Source organism: Chlorocebus sabaeus, chromosome 16 (genome assembly GCF_047675955.1).
Source record: "Chlorocebus sabaeus isolate Y175 chromosome 16, mChlSab1.0.hap1, whole genome shotgun sequence".
NCBI lineage: Eukaryota > Metazoa > Chordata > Mammalia > Primates > Cercopithecidae > Chlorocebus > Chlorocebus sabaeus.
The window spans coordinates 56,572,542-56,586,849 of NC_132919.1; the positions used below are offsets into that span (position 1 = coordinate 56,572,542).

The 14,308-nt window shown below is 37.7% G+C and overlaps 1 pseudogene; it reads right to left on the reverse strand.

Annotated features, from left to right (window-relative positions):
* Nucleotides 1-12,585: 12,585 nt before the first annotated feature.
* LOC119622143 (calmodulin-like) lies at nucleotides 12,586-13,086 on the reverse strand (annotated as a pseudogene).
* Between the last annotated feature and the right edge of the window lie 1,222 nt (nucleotides 13,087-14,308).

The following is a 14,308-nucleotide window of genomic DNA, read 5'->3' on the forward strand; positions in this document are numbered from 1 at the left end:
ACTTGTCAATGATGTGAGCTAATTGTTTACTGAATTAGATAACAGCTTTTAAGTACTGAAAAAATATTTTTGTTTTTGTGCTAGCTGTAGTATAACAGCTACAGGAACAACACATATGATAGTTTCCATGATTAACATTTCTGCCATTATTTTCTTAAATCTGGGGCAGCAACAAGACAATCAACCAAATACGGATTTTTTAGTGTTTGCTAATTTTCTTGGGTGATTTATTGCTACCAGTATGGCATCACTGAACGTGGGGTCGTGAAGGGTATATGTAAAGCAGCACACTATTCTTGTGTTTCTTGATGATACAACTAGTTTAATCAAGAAGGCTGCATTTGATTCTGTAATAGACATACTGTAATCCTAAGCATTGCTCATGTTTAACAGATTTTTCCACCCCCTTTTGTGATAATATGTAATAATGCTTGTTTTATAGCTTGTACTAGAAATGTTTCTTTCTTGTGTAACCATCAATTTCATATTGAATGGGTGAGCCTTAACAGTTTTTCAGATAAGTGTTACTCAAAATGTTTTATTCTTTATAGAATAAAAGCCTTATGACATTGTGAAGGATTATAGATAGTGTAGGTTACTGTTACTAGGAAACAGGTGAGTAAAGGAAGAAGAGGCTCAAGGCAATAAGTAGGATTAAGAGTTGTTTGTTTTTAAGAGAGAAAGAGTGGATGTGTTGATTGATGGGCTGCTTGAGTAGTTAGAAAGTGCTAGTGAAGATTTGAAGACATGGGAAAGACAGAAGAAAATTGTTGTAGACATATATAGAAATGGGATAAGGTAAAAAAACATGGAATAAACTTTTAATGGAAGACTAAAGTTATATAAAAAGATGTATAAGAGTACTATTATGTATGTTAAAGGAGTCATGAAGAATAGCAATACTCATGATTTTAAAAAGAGGCAATTAGTTTGATTGTGAATTTTCTTCAGCAGCCCAGTATTATCAAATAGACAAACAGTAAAAACAGAATTTTTTTATTTCTAAAGTAAATCAAGAGACTAGGAATACTTTTTCAACATTTCAAAGTCCACAATAAATAAATGTTTATTTAGCTCTTGCTTTGTATTAACACTGGGTTAACTACTAAGAATTTAAAGACAAATATGGCATGGCCTCTGCCTTGGGGATCAGTTCAGGGAGCAAGCAAGCACACAGACACCGACACCACAAAGTGGGGAAAGCCACAAAGGGGAGAATTTTCCACGTTCAATGACTTCAGGGTACTTCCCTAGGGGTCTTGGAACATATCACCAATGGATAAGGGAGGACTAGGATGCATATTTTAAATCCTTACTCTTCGTTTTCCAGCTAGTGAAAATTACTTTACCCCTGAGGCTTATTTATCTATTCCTGAAAAAGAGATGACAATAACATTCTCTTCATGTTAAGTACTTATCCCAGTGCCTGGCAGTTAATTTGCACTGTGGGATTGTTAGGCAATATTCATAAAGTACAAAGGAGGTCAGTAGAGAGCCAGTGAGAATTGTAGAGCCATATAGGGGAAAGAGCATAGAAGAGAATTGGTGGCTAAGAGTGTTCTGCATCGTGGAATAGAAGAAAACTTTAAGAAAGAGATAATATGGGCCAGAATTGAGTAATGCCACTTAGAATGTGGCTGAGTGGGAGGTTGGAAGAAATATTTTGGAGACAGAAGCAACAGGACTTGGCAAATGGATAGTGTGGGCATGTGAGGGAGTGGGGATGATATCTCCAGGCTTTGAACCTCTGTGACTAGAAGGGTGATGCCAATGGCTAAAGTAATATTAATACATTTAAGAGAAAGTTTAAGCTGAAAGGGGGGCATGGAGTATCAGGGTTTGCTTTTTTTGAAAATATAGTCACTTGTTAATGCTAGTCAAATATTCAGGTGGAGATAGATCCTGTGGACAGTTGGAAGGGTGAGTGAGACCAAAGATTAAGCAGTGTGGGAAAGACCAGCTGATGCTCACCAGTTCCAGCTGCTCCTCCTTGTTGCACACAAAGGGCACACTTGCCAGCATGCTTTGCACTATTTGCAGCCATGTGACCACGTTGCCCAAGGAATGGGTGCAGAAGCAAGGTACACCATTTCCAGAGCTGTTGTTAAAACTTACGCATCATTCTACTTCTTTCTCCTTCCTGCACAACTCACATACTTGGAAGTGAAGTATATTGAGAAAACAAAGCCCAACAAAGGAAGACATTCATATCCCTGAATCACATCCAGGGGCGGCATTGCCATCTTCAGTACTGAACTGTGACAGAAGCAAGCAAACAAACAAGAAACAAGATTTTCTTTAAGTCGATGGTATTTGGGGGTTTGTTTCTACCTAGCCTACTATGACTAAGGAAGCAGTCAGTTTTAGAGACCTACATTAGAACTACCTTTTAATCAACTGTACTGCTTCCCAAATAAAAATGTGTGTGCTGGCTGCATGTGAATTATCTGGTAGTGTGTAGGGGGAGGTCTTTTAGAAATAAATATTCCTGGGTCCCAAACTGGATATGCTGGTTTAGAAGCCCCAGTGAGAGGTCCTGAAATTTTATTAAGAAGCAATCTAGGTGATTCTTCTCTAAGAAAATAATGGAAGTAATTGACTGAAGCAGATTATCAAGAGGGAGAAAATAGGAGTATAAGTAAGGGCCAAACTAATGGCTTTGAAGAATACCTGCTTTTTTGTGATGAAAGGAGGGAATGAGTTAGAGATAATTTTTAAAAATTAGGAAGTCAATAAGGAAAGTGGAAGATAAGAGAAAATGTTAACACTTGTATATGTTCGACGATGTCAAATATTTTACCTGAGTGCTTCTCAAACAATAACGTGTCTAAGAATGACCTGGGTAGCTTGTTAAACTATAGATTCTAATTCCGTAGGCCAGAGATAAGTCTAGAGAGTCTACATTTCTACCAAGCTCCTAGATGGCAGTAATGATCTGGTCCACAGACTACACTTTGAATAGGAAGACTTTAGAACAATTGATAAGGATGAACAAAGAATGAGCTGTTGGATTTTTTGTTGTTGTTTTAACTAAGATGCCAGTGGTGATTGTTAAAAATGAGGGCTTTTTCAGGAGGCGGAGCTTGAAGTGAGCTGAGATTGCGCCACTGCACTCCAGTCTGGGTGACAGTGTGAGACTCCATCTCAAAAAATTAAAAAAGAGCGTTTTTTTGTTTGTTTGCTTTTTTCTTTAACGCAGTAAAGGAAGAAGCCAGATGGCATGGATTTAAGATGTGGGTAATGATGAAATGGAGGCATTTATTATAGACTATATTTTCTTAAAAATTGAGACTAAAGAGAAAAGAAACAAAAAGAATCACAAAGGGCAGCAGAGTTGTGAACAGCAAAAATATTTAATTCAAAGAATATTGTGGGATGAGATAAACTAGTACCTGTTAATAAAAAGTTAATAAAGTATATTACACACTTACCATTTATTGCTTTGAAAGATATAGAATATATTTTACTTTCCTTAACAAAGTTAAAGATCAATCAATAATATTCCCCCTTATATTATAAAGACCTTAAACTATTTATTATCTTCAATATTCATCTTAAATATCATTGTTTTCTAGTACTTTATTTCAGCATTGCTTTTCTTAACCTATCAAATTACTCGCTGTTGTTTTATGTGCACATTGGTTTAGATTTACCCACATGTTTACCATCTCTTTTCTCAGCAGGTTGTCTTGGTAATTAATTCTTTCCAGGCGGATGCATTATCCTTCTTCCCAAGTAGTCTTGCTACTTGAAATGTGGTGGTTGGGTCAACAGTATGGGTATAACCTGGGAGCTCAGTGGAAATGTAAAAATATCACAACCTAGATCTATTGAATTGGAAACTGGCTTGGCATGGTGGATCACACCTATAATCCCAGTGCTTTGGGAGGCCAAGGCAGATGATCCCTTGAGGCCAGGAGTTCAAGACCAGCCTGGGCAAGATAGTGAGACACCCTCCCTGCAACACACATACAAAATTTAAAAAATATCCAGGCATGGTGGTGTGTGCCTGTAGTCTTCACTACTTGGAAGGCTAAGGCAAGAGGATTGCCTGAGCCCAAGACTTTGAATGGCAGTAAGCTGTGATAGTGCCACTGAATTCCTGCCTAGGTGACAGAACAAGATCCTTTCTCTGAAAACAAACAAACAAGGAAACAAACCCCTACATTAACAAGATCACTAGGTGACTTGCAGCCATGAAACTTTGAGAAGTCCTAGGTGGGACCTGAGATACTGCATTTCTAACACCATTCAGATAACGTCCATGCTGCTGGTCTTGGCCCAAGAGACACAGTTTGCAGCAGGGCTTGAGGGTCATTTAGTATCATTTGCTAGTAGTAAATAATCTCAGGCTTTGATGTTTGAAAAAAATCTTTGTGTTTATCTTGACGTTAGTGCTTAATGGGACATGACATTTGAGGTTGAGAATTTGTATTTATTTATTTATTTTCATTTTAGAGACAGTCCTCTTCTGATCTGTTGAGAAACTTTCTTTTCTTTTCTTTTCTGTTTTTTGAGGCGGAGTCTTGCTCTGTCACCCAGGCTGGAGTGCAGTGGCATGATCTCAGCTTCACTGCAACCTCCAACACCCGGGTCCAAGTGATTCTCCTGCCTGAGCCTCCAAAGTAGCTGGGATTGCAGGTATGCACCAACATGCCTGGCTAATTTTTTTAATTTTTATTAGAGACAGGGTTTCACCATGTTGGCCAGGCTGGTCTCAAACTCCTTACCTCAAGTGACCTTCCCACCTTGGCCTCCCAAAGTGCTGGGATTACAAGTGTGAGCCACTGTACTGGGCTGAGAAATTTTCTATTCATATGATTAACCTTCCTTGTAGGTAACCTCTCTTTTTCTCTCTTGATGTTCTTCTCTTTATCTTTGAGATTTTATTGTTTCTTTACTAATCATTTAATAGTGAATTTCTTTGTATTTATATTGCTTCATATCTATTGTGATTCTAGAATCTAAAATTTGGTCTGTAAACAATTCCTAAATGTTGTTATTTATTTTCTAGGTGAATATTGCCTTCCCCATGTTTTTCCTCTTCTCTCCTTTTAGAATTTCTTTTTTACATTTCTTAGATCTTCTCATTCAATCCTTAGTGTCTCTTAATCTCTCTTTTATATTTTATACAGTTTGCCTATATGTATTGCATTATAAATAATTTATTGAGATTTACATTCTGGTTCACTAATTCTCTCTTCAGCTGTGCCTTATTACGTGTTTAAAATTTATACTGAGTTTATTATTAAATACCTATGTTTTCCATTTCTCTCTATGCTTTTGTTTTTTTTTTGGGGGTGGTGGGGGACGGACTCTCGCTCTGTCACCCAGACTAGAGTGTAGTGGCAGCAATCTCGGCTCACTGCAAGCTCCGCCTCCCGGGTTCACGCCATTCTCCTGCCTCAGCCTCCCGAGTAGCTGGGACTACAGGCGCCCGCCACCACGCCCGGCTAATTTTTTGTATTTTTAGTAGAGATGGGGTTTCACCGTGTTAGCCAGGGTGGTCTCGATCTCCTGACCTCGTGATCCGCCCGACTCAGCCTCCCAAAGTGCTGGGATTACAGGCGTGAGCCACTGCGCCCGGCCCATTTCTCTCTATGTATATCTTGTTAGTTTTTTTTCAATGTTATCATGTTCTGTTTTACCTATTTTACACCATTTTTTTCTCAAATAATTTTGAATGTATTTATGTTTTAGTCTTCATTCATTATTTCCTCTACTAAAGGTTTTTGGAAGTCTAATATGTTCTTTATGCAAGATCTTGCCTGTGGTGACTTGTTTCCTTGAGCAGCATTTAAACTTTAATGTACGCAGTTTACCCTTGAACAATACAAGCTTGAACTCACTTAATACAATGAGTCTTTTTTTCAACCAAATGTGGATAAAAAAAAATACGGCATTCAAAAGATGACAAACCCATATAGAAAGTCAACTTTTAATCTCCGCAGCTTCCACACGGCTGACTGTGAGACTTGCCTATTCATGGACTTGGGTACACTGAGGTCTGGAAACCAGTGTTTCAGTGTATCAAGGGATGATTGTAGTTGAATTATGCAGCATCTTGTGAAAGTGAGTATTTTGATTCAGTAGGTCTAGGGGAAGTCCTAGATTCTTCATTTCTTTTTTTCTTTTTTAGATGGAATCTTGCTCTGTTGCCCAGGCTGGAGTGCAGTGGTGCAATCTCGGCTCACTGCAACCTCTGCCTGCCGGGTTCACGCCATTCTCCTGCCTCAGCCTCCCGAGTAGCTGGGACTACAGGTGCCCGTCACCACGCCCGGCTAATATTTTGTATTTTTAGTAGAGACGGGGTTTCACTGTGTTAGCCAGGATGGTCTCGATCTCCTGACCTCATGATCTGCCTGCCTCGGCCTCCCAAAGTGCTGGGATTACAGGCGTGAGCGATTCTTCATTTCTAACAAGCTCTCAAGTGATGCTCATGCTGCTGATCCATATGTCATTCTTCCAGTAGCAAGTTCTAAAGTTTTTGTTGTTTGTTTTTCTGTTATTTTCTGTTATTTACTTACTTAGCTTGAAAGAGATTCATGTTTGTTGCCTGATTTAAAACCCATATCTGAAGAATGTTTTAACCTCTGTCAGGGGCATTAACCTGGGACTGTTGTCTGTGTATCCATGCGTATATGTTGATTTTGGTTTTTGGCGTGTGGTTTCTAGGACCTTTCAGGTAGTATAAATTTGGATGCCAAATTCACATTAGAGTTAGTTGATTGTTATCAGTTCTCAGAGGAGAGTTTTCTGTGTCCCCTTTCCTCCAATCTAGGGCCAATATGAGAAAGCAAGATGCTATGCCATATCCCTTTGCTGGTGGTCAGACTCTTTCTATTGTACTTTCTCCGTGAAGGTGTAATCCTTCAAAGATTTTATTTGAGGGTGTCAGACCCAACTCCCCACCTTGTATGGACCCAAGGACTTCTCCTCCAATTTGTTCATTAAACCCTAGTTCTCAGGACATTCCAACAGTAAGTAGAGGCTTATTCTATGGTTTCTAGATTTCCTTTCATTTTTGACATCTGGTTATATTTCTTATGTTTTATCTAGTATTACTAGATGTTTCATATTGAAATGTATTGTATTTGAAGATATCTGATATTCAATATCATTGTAATATAAAACTTTTAAGCATTTTAGAAGGATTTCTAAAAAAATAGAATTTTTAAAGTATATATGTCTAATATTAACAGTTAAAATCCTAAGAATCTGGAAGGTCTCAATTCTAAGGGACTCCTAAATAGATAGAATTTTACTTTATTTAGGTTTTTATTAACTAAACTTTACCATTATTACACTGAATTTTTCCCTTTTTTAACCAGTTGTGTTGGCGTAGTATAGACACAGCCAGAATCATTGTGAGGAATGGAAATTGGGTTTGACTCTATAAAAAGCCAAAAAAAAAAAAAAAAAAAAAAAAAACAGAGATGTGATGCCATGGAGACTGATGATATTTTCTCTCTCTCCTAGGGAGAGATTCAACCAAAGTGATGAACAAATTTAATTTAGGATTACTAAACTCAACTACAGGTATATCAACTGTAGGCATTTGCAAATGTGTCTGGCTCTGGTAACTAAGACACTCTCGAAGAGATTATTCTACCAATGCTTTATTCTAATTTCATGAAAATGAACAGGCTAGTAAAGCAATAGTATAGGCACTTTCTCTCTCATCTCTTCAGATGCTTTAATTTCTTAAATTGTTTTTACAAAAGTAAAACAAAACAAAATGTAAGCAAGAAAGTGCCCCTTATTGAAATGCCTTGGGCAATCATGAATGTGGAATATGCTGGGATCCAGGCCCATAGAAAAGAAGAAAGCTGGGTCCAAGTGATCTAGAAGCTTAGGAGAATAAAGTGAATTTAGAGGTTCATGCTTCAGATTGTTTATAGAATGTCCAGTGTTGTGCTCAAAAGAGACCTTAGACTCAAGGATAATTCAAGTAATCTTTGGTAACAAAACAGAATAGAAAGGTTGAGAGAGGTACTCTCCAGAGGGAAGAAAAATATTAGGAGGAAGGCCATGCTAAGAGTGACAATTTGAAATATAACAAACAGGAATACATCCTAGATAATCGATTATTTACGCCTGAAGGTCAGGGATGAGCTCATGGAACAGAGATGAGAACAGAGAACAGTTGAGTAGTTCAGTGTGAAAGCTCCAGAGGTAGTCTAACTGGCTTCAAATTCCATTTTCACCACTTATTATGTGTGGGATATTATGCAATTAATTTAACTTTGCTAAATCTCAGTTTCTTCACCTGCAAAAGAGAGGTAATAAACCTTACAAAGTTGTAGAAATAATTAAGTAAGATCATAACACAAAGTGCTTAGCAAAGTGCCTGGTGTCTCGTATATGCACAAATATAATTTTATTTATTTATTTTTTGTTTTTTTGAGACAGGGTTTCACCCTGTCACCCAGGCTGGAGTGCAGTGGCACAGCCAAGACTCTCTGCAGCCTTGGCCTTTCTGGGCTCATCAAATATAATTTAAAATGATTATAATGATAATGGTGGCAGTGGTGGTAGCATTATGGTCTAGCTAGGGTCTGACCAAGAAAGCTGGAGATAAGATATTGCTGGAGTTGTTTGGTTGTCCATTCATTCCTTTAATCATTCATCAGCATTTAACACATACCAGATACTGTGCTAGGTATCTGGAATTTGGGAACAAACCCCAGCCACAGTTTTATAGACTTGCCAATGGAACAAAGAAGAATGTATTACAAATGGAAGGCTTTATTACTAGTCACCGCTCCTCACTGGTGTAACCTTCTCAATCCACCAACTATAAGGCTACTGTTAGATCACACACAGTATTAAGATGGACCCACTAATACATTTCCTCACTCATTACAACTGACTTGGAAATGAAGCAAAGGTTGGTGGCAGTGACAGCAATGATGGCAGCAGGAAACAGTACTGAAGTCTGAAATAACTGTGGCTAATTTTGGATTACTCCGTCTTCTCCAGGAGCCCGACTCTTCGTAAAGGATATGCAGGAACTACAAAAAAATGCCCCCAAGTGTCTTGGAGCCTCATGCTTATATTTGAGTGTTGGTTTGACCACATTCTAGTTCTAGAAACTTTAACCTATGAATTATCCTCCCTGATCTTCAGTTCTTTAATTCTATTCGGGACTGTGAAGTTAGCTGAGCTGATTGAAAAGTATACAGAAGAGTGGATAATAGAGGATGTGCTGAGTATTTCCAGATCCAGTCTCTGCTGTTTTTTACCTAACCCATATGAATACTGAATCAAAGGGCTTCCTTGCCTCTGATTTCTAGTTGCTTTTGACTAGGAGGAGTCACAGGATGGTTGAGAGGAGAATGATATTAGAATAGTTATCTCTCTACACATTTCATACGGACTATGTCTTTTTAATAAAGTCCATAATTCCTAACAAAGGTGCTCTCAGTGTAGCTCTCTCTAAATTTCTACAATCGTTTTATTCCTGCATCCCTAAGGTAGTTATGTTTTACCTCTCTCCCTAGCTCCAGGTACTGAAATATCTTTTGCCATAGATTCTAACCCCGTGTACATCTTTGTAATAGTGCCTTTGTGAAATGCACTCCAAATTCTCCCATTTATTTTTGCCTCCTGTTTATTTCCATCTTCTTGACCTCACCATATGGCTCTGATATTTCAGTCGGGATTTATATTTGCTTCACTCTCTTACTAACCATGTGAATTTTGGCAAATTAATTAACCTTTCTTGCCTCAATTCCCTATCCATTATTTTGAGCTAAGGATCATTGTGAGGATTATATGGAGCATAATAAGAATGTTGTACATGATAATTATTGAGAGGTGTGAACCATTTTGACAGATCTCAACTACTCTGCACCTGGAAGATTAATGACAACAACTTTATTAAAACTGAGATTAGTGCCCCACTTGCTCTTATGGGGGAACTGGGAAAGAACTATTTTGCAAAAGAAAATAATATCTGATTTTAAATAGATTAAAATTACACAAATATTTTCGGTAGCCAGCCTCCAAAGTGACCTCCAGAGATTCTCATCCCCTAGTCTTCATGCCTTCCTGCGGTTCCCTCCCATATTGAATAGGGTTTGTCTGTGAAATCGGTAGGATATTACAGATGATTTGTGAATTCTAAGTCTGGTCATAAAAGACATGGAGGCTTCTACCTTGCTTTTCTTTGGATCACTCTTTCAGGGGGATGTTAGATGCCATGTCATGAGGATACACAGGCAGTCTTATGAAGAAGTCCAAGTGGCAAGGAAATAAGTCCTCTTACCAATAGCCAGTACCAGCCTCCCAGCATATGAATGAGCTATTCCAGGCTTCGACTCCAGCCAAGCCTTCAGATGACTGCAGATGCAGCGACACCATTTTTTTTTTTTTTCCTTTTTTTTTTTTGAGATGGAGTCTTGCTCTGTTGCCCAGGCTGGAGTGCAGTAGTGCGATCTCAGCTCACTGCAAGCTCCGCCACCTCCCGGGTTCAAGCCATTCTCCTGCCTCAACCTCCTGAGTAGCTGGGACTACAGGCGCCCTCCGCCACGCCCGGATAATTTTTTGTATTTTTAGTAGAGACGGGGTTTCACCGTGTTAGCCAAGATGGTCTCGATCTCCTGACCTCGTGATCCGCCCGCCTCGGCCTCCCAAAGCGCTGGGATTACAGGCGTGAGCCACCCGCCCGGGGCGCTGCAGCGCCATCTTGACTGCACCATCTTGAGAGACCCTAAACCAGAATCATCCATCCAAATCAGTCCATTCCTGATCTGCCAGACCATGGGAGATAATAAATACGTATTGATACTTTAAGCCACTATGTGTTTGTGAATTTATCATACAACAATAAAGAATTATGTTCTCTGTATTCCAACGTATCTGTTGAATACTCAGGAATCTGTGATTGTAAAAGGCAAAGCCATGACCTTTGACAATAATTAATTTTAAATTCCTGAATCTCATAGGAATTAAGCCACAATGATCTATTATCCTAACGAGGAAAATCAGCATGGCTTTTCTTTCTCACTCTCGAGTAATAAACTACGTCATGTTGGTCTGGGTTTATTGAGTCTGTCTGTCGTCATAAAACAACTTCCACTATTACCCCAGAGATCTCCTTTTGTGACGTAGTAATTCTTGGCCATAGCAAAGCTACTTGATGAGTTTAGTATTGTTTTACATTTCCTCATATTCTCTACTGTTTCAGTACTACATTTATTTTATTGTACCATGTAATTATTTTCATTAATGTTTTTGCACTTTCTGTGACGTGCGCTTCTAATCCTGTCATGCTCTTACACACAGCTTAGACAAAGCCTATTTATTTGACCTCTATAATTTATCCTTTAATCTTCATTTAGAAATCAGTTGGTTCATCTTCTTTCCTGGTTATTCCAGTTCTTTGAACTCATTCCAGCTCTATCAGAAGAAAAGGAGTTCCCCACTGAGAAATGTAGTTTGACCACAACTTTATCTCAGCAATGCACTGAATACTCATTTGTAAAACTTTCACTTATTTTGGAAGGCAAAGCAACTCCTAAGAATAATAAATATTTGTACATTTTTTAAAAAATTATTACCTCTTGTGAAAATGTGCTTCAGTAAAACATGCTTGGGCTACCAAAGGTTCGAGTTATTGAAAGGGTTGCTCCCACCTAGAACTGAAAGTTCCTATTTATGTGCCAGAGAGAAATCAAAAGTAAAAGGTAAACAAAAATAACCAGTTCCCTATGACTACAAGTTTTAATTTTATGGTATCTGTTCTATGGAAGATTTCCTCCAAACATTTACTTCAAAGCTATTTTCCACACACACACACAAAATTTCTTCTAGTGTTTTTGTCAAAGATTCTAAGCACGTGGCTTACCAGTATATATTACCTTTGCATTGCTCCACAAACACATATTTTGTTCAGGTAGTTTACATCATTTTGTTTTATTCGAAATACTATGACTTCATAGCAAAGCGATTTGGAATTCGGGAGCCCTGAGCTTTCATATCTTCATTCTGTTTTTGTTTTGTCTTTTGAGGGTTTTGGAGGTAAATTGTTATTTTATATTGGAAAACAAATATGCAACTTGGAATGGATTTGAGGCCAATTCTGCCATAAGTAGATTTTCTTCAAGTGCCTAAACAAAGTTTAAAAAGCAAGTAACAATAAAGCAAAATGTTTCTGGTATAGGACCAGCAGTATAAAAGAAAATAGTGTATGAGTACCTGGATAGTACACTCCTTTTGCAATAGTGCAACTTTTAGGTACATATTGTTGACTGTCCATTGTGTACGCAGAGTTACAACTCCACACTGCAACAACAACATGCTGCAGTTTCTAAAGAAAACTAAAAAAAAAAAAAAAAAAAAGGCATAACCCAGATGTTCCCCCTTTGACCAACTCCATCTAAGTTTAGTTGTGTAGAAGGGCTTAGATATATCTAGAGTAAGCCACACGCAACGTGTTAGTTGATCAATTTTCTAAAATAAGTTTTCAGAACAATGACTGTGAGGTAAGAGAAAAAAACATGGAGGAATGGAGTCCTAGTTATATGCATGCATTTTTTGACAGCAGGAATAAACCTTTTAGAGATAATTTATAAACAAAGAAAAAGGCAAATAATTTTGTACAAGAAATGTAACATATTCTGTACAAGGTCTTCACTTTGCTGTCATCATTTGTACAAACTCTTCATCATTTACTCGACCATCACCATCAATACCTGCTTCCCTGATCATGTCATCAAACTTGTCATCTGTTAACTTCTCTCCAGGGTTTGTCGTGACATGGCGAAGTTCTGCTGTACTGATATAGCCATTGCCATCCTTATCAAACACACGGAATGCTTCTCTAAGTTCTTCTTCACTTTGTATGTTTTTCATTTTTCTTGCCATCATTGTCAGAAACTCAGGAGAGTCCGTTTTTCCATTACCATCAGCATCTACTTCATTAATCAAGTTCAGTAACCCTGCTTTTGTGGGATTCTACCCAAGAGACCTCATTATCATTTCCAATTCCTTTGTTGATATAGTTCCATCATCATCTCCGTCAAATAGTGAAAAAGCTTCTTTGAATTCTGGAATCTGCTCTTCAGTCAGTTGGTCTGCCATGCTGCTAGTGCTACCAGTTTCCAAGACGTGACCACAAAACCACTCCCATATCTTCATTCTCACCAATGAAATCTCTACCCTGGGGCATGTCATTTGCCTTCTGTTCTCTTCAACGTGTTCATAACTAAAACGGAAATATAGCCACTCTTCCTTTCTCAAGGAAATACTGTTGGGAAAATGTAAGACATCTTATCTACAAATAAATATACATTATAAAGATATACTATAATAGTATACTATAAAGTACGTTTATAACATATCTGAATATACTTTAAATATAATGACAGTTTTTAATAGTCTAAAATAAGTCAATGATATTGAAATAAAATCCAGTTATACACAAAGGTCACTTACATTACAATAGAGATAGTTGACATTAGAATATTAGGAGAAAATAAAGATTAACACACATGTTCAGGTAGATTAACCTTCATGTTATCATGGTGGATATTTATTAGGCTGTAATACTAGGCTGAAGTATCTCAAATTCATATCCTTTTAGAAAATCAAGAGCATAATTTTATATAACGAGATGAACACAAGGGGTTAAAATAACATGTCTTCGTCATGGTGGGCATTCTACTTCAAAGTTATAGATCTGCATCCATCCTAAGAACATGGTTCCTTAGCTCAGAGAAGTCTCCCTGTCCCCATCCAGTGGGGACACTTTGGCATGCTAAGCTGAGTCAGTGCTTTCAGGGTGACCCGTGAGACACACAGACAGCAAATGAAATAACTGCCATTCCAAACTCACAAGCCTTCTAGAAAATGTATTGTATTCGCTGAGTTCAATGTCTCCTATTTAAAGATAGTACAGGCAAAATAGATTTTTGGTCTCATAATCACTTGAGATAACATGTGTAAATCTCTGCACATCATGTCTAGAGCAGAATAAGTCTCAATACATAATGACAGTAAGAATCATTGATTTTCTCATGTAAAGACCATCCTTTCTATAAAATATTGAAAAGCAAAAAGCTAACAGGAAATATCATTTCTTATGGACAACTGTGCAGCCATTAACATAGGAAATATTTTTAATAGGATCAATATGTACCTCCCACTAGTATAATTCTTGTAACTGTCCTTTAAAATCACTTACATCAACCACAGCTTGTCACTTTTTCTCTTGTTTAGCCCACTGCTAAGAGAGAATAGAACATTAATATTTTTATACTTTGTATATTATTTTTAACTTATAATTTCAAGCTTGCTTCTTAAA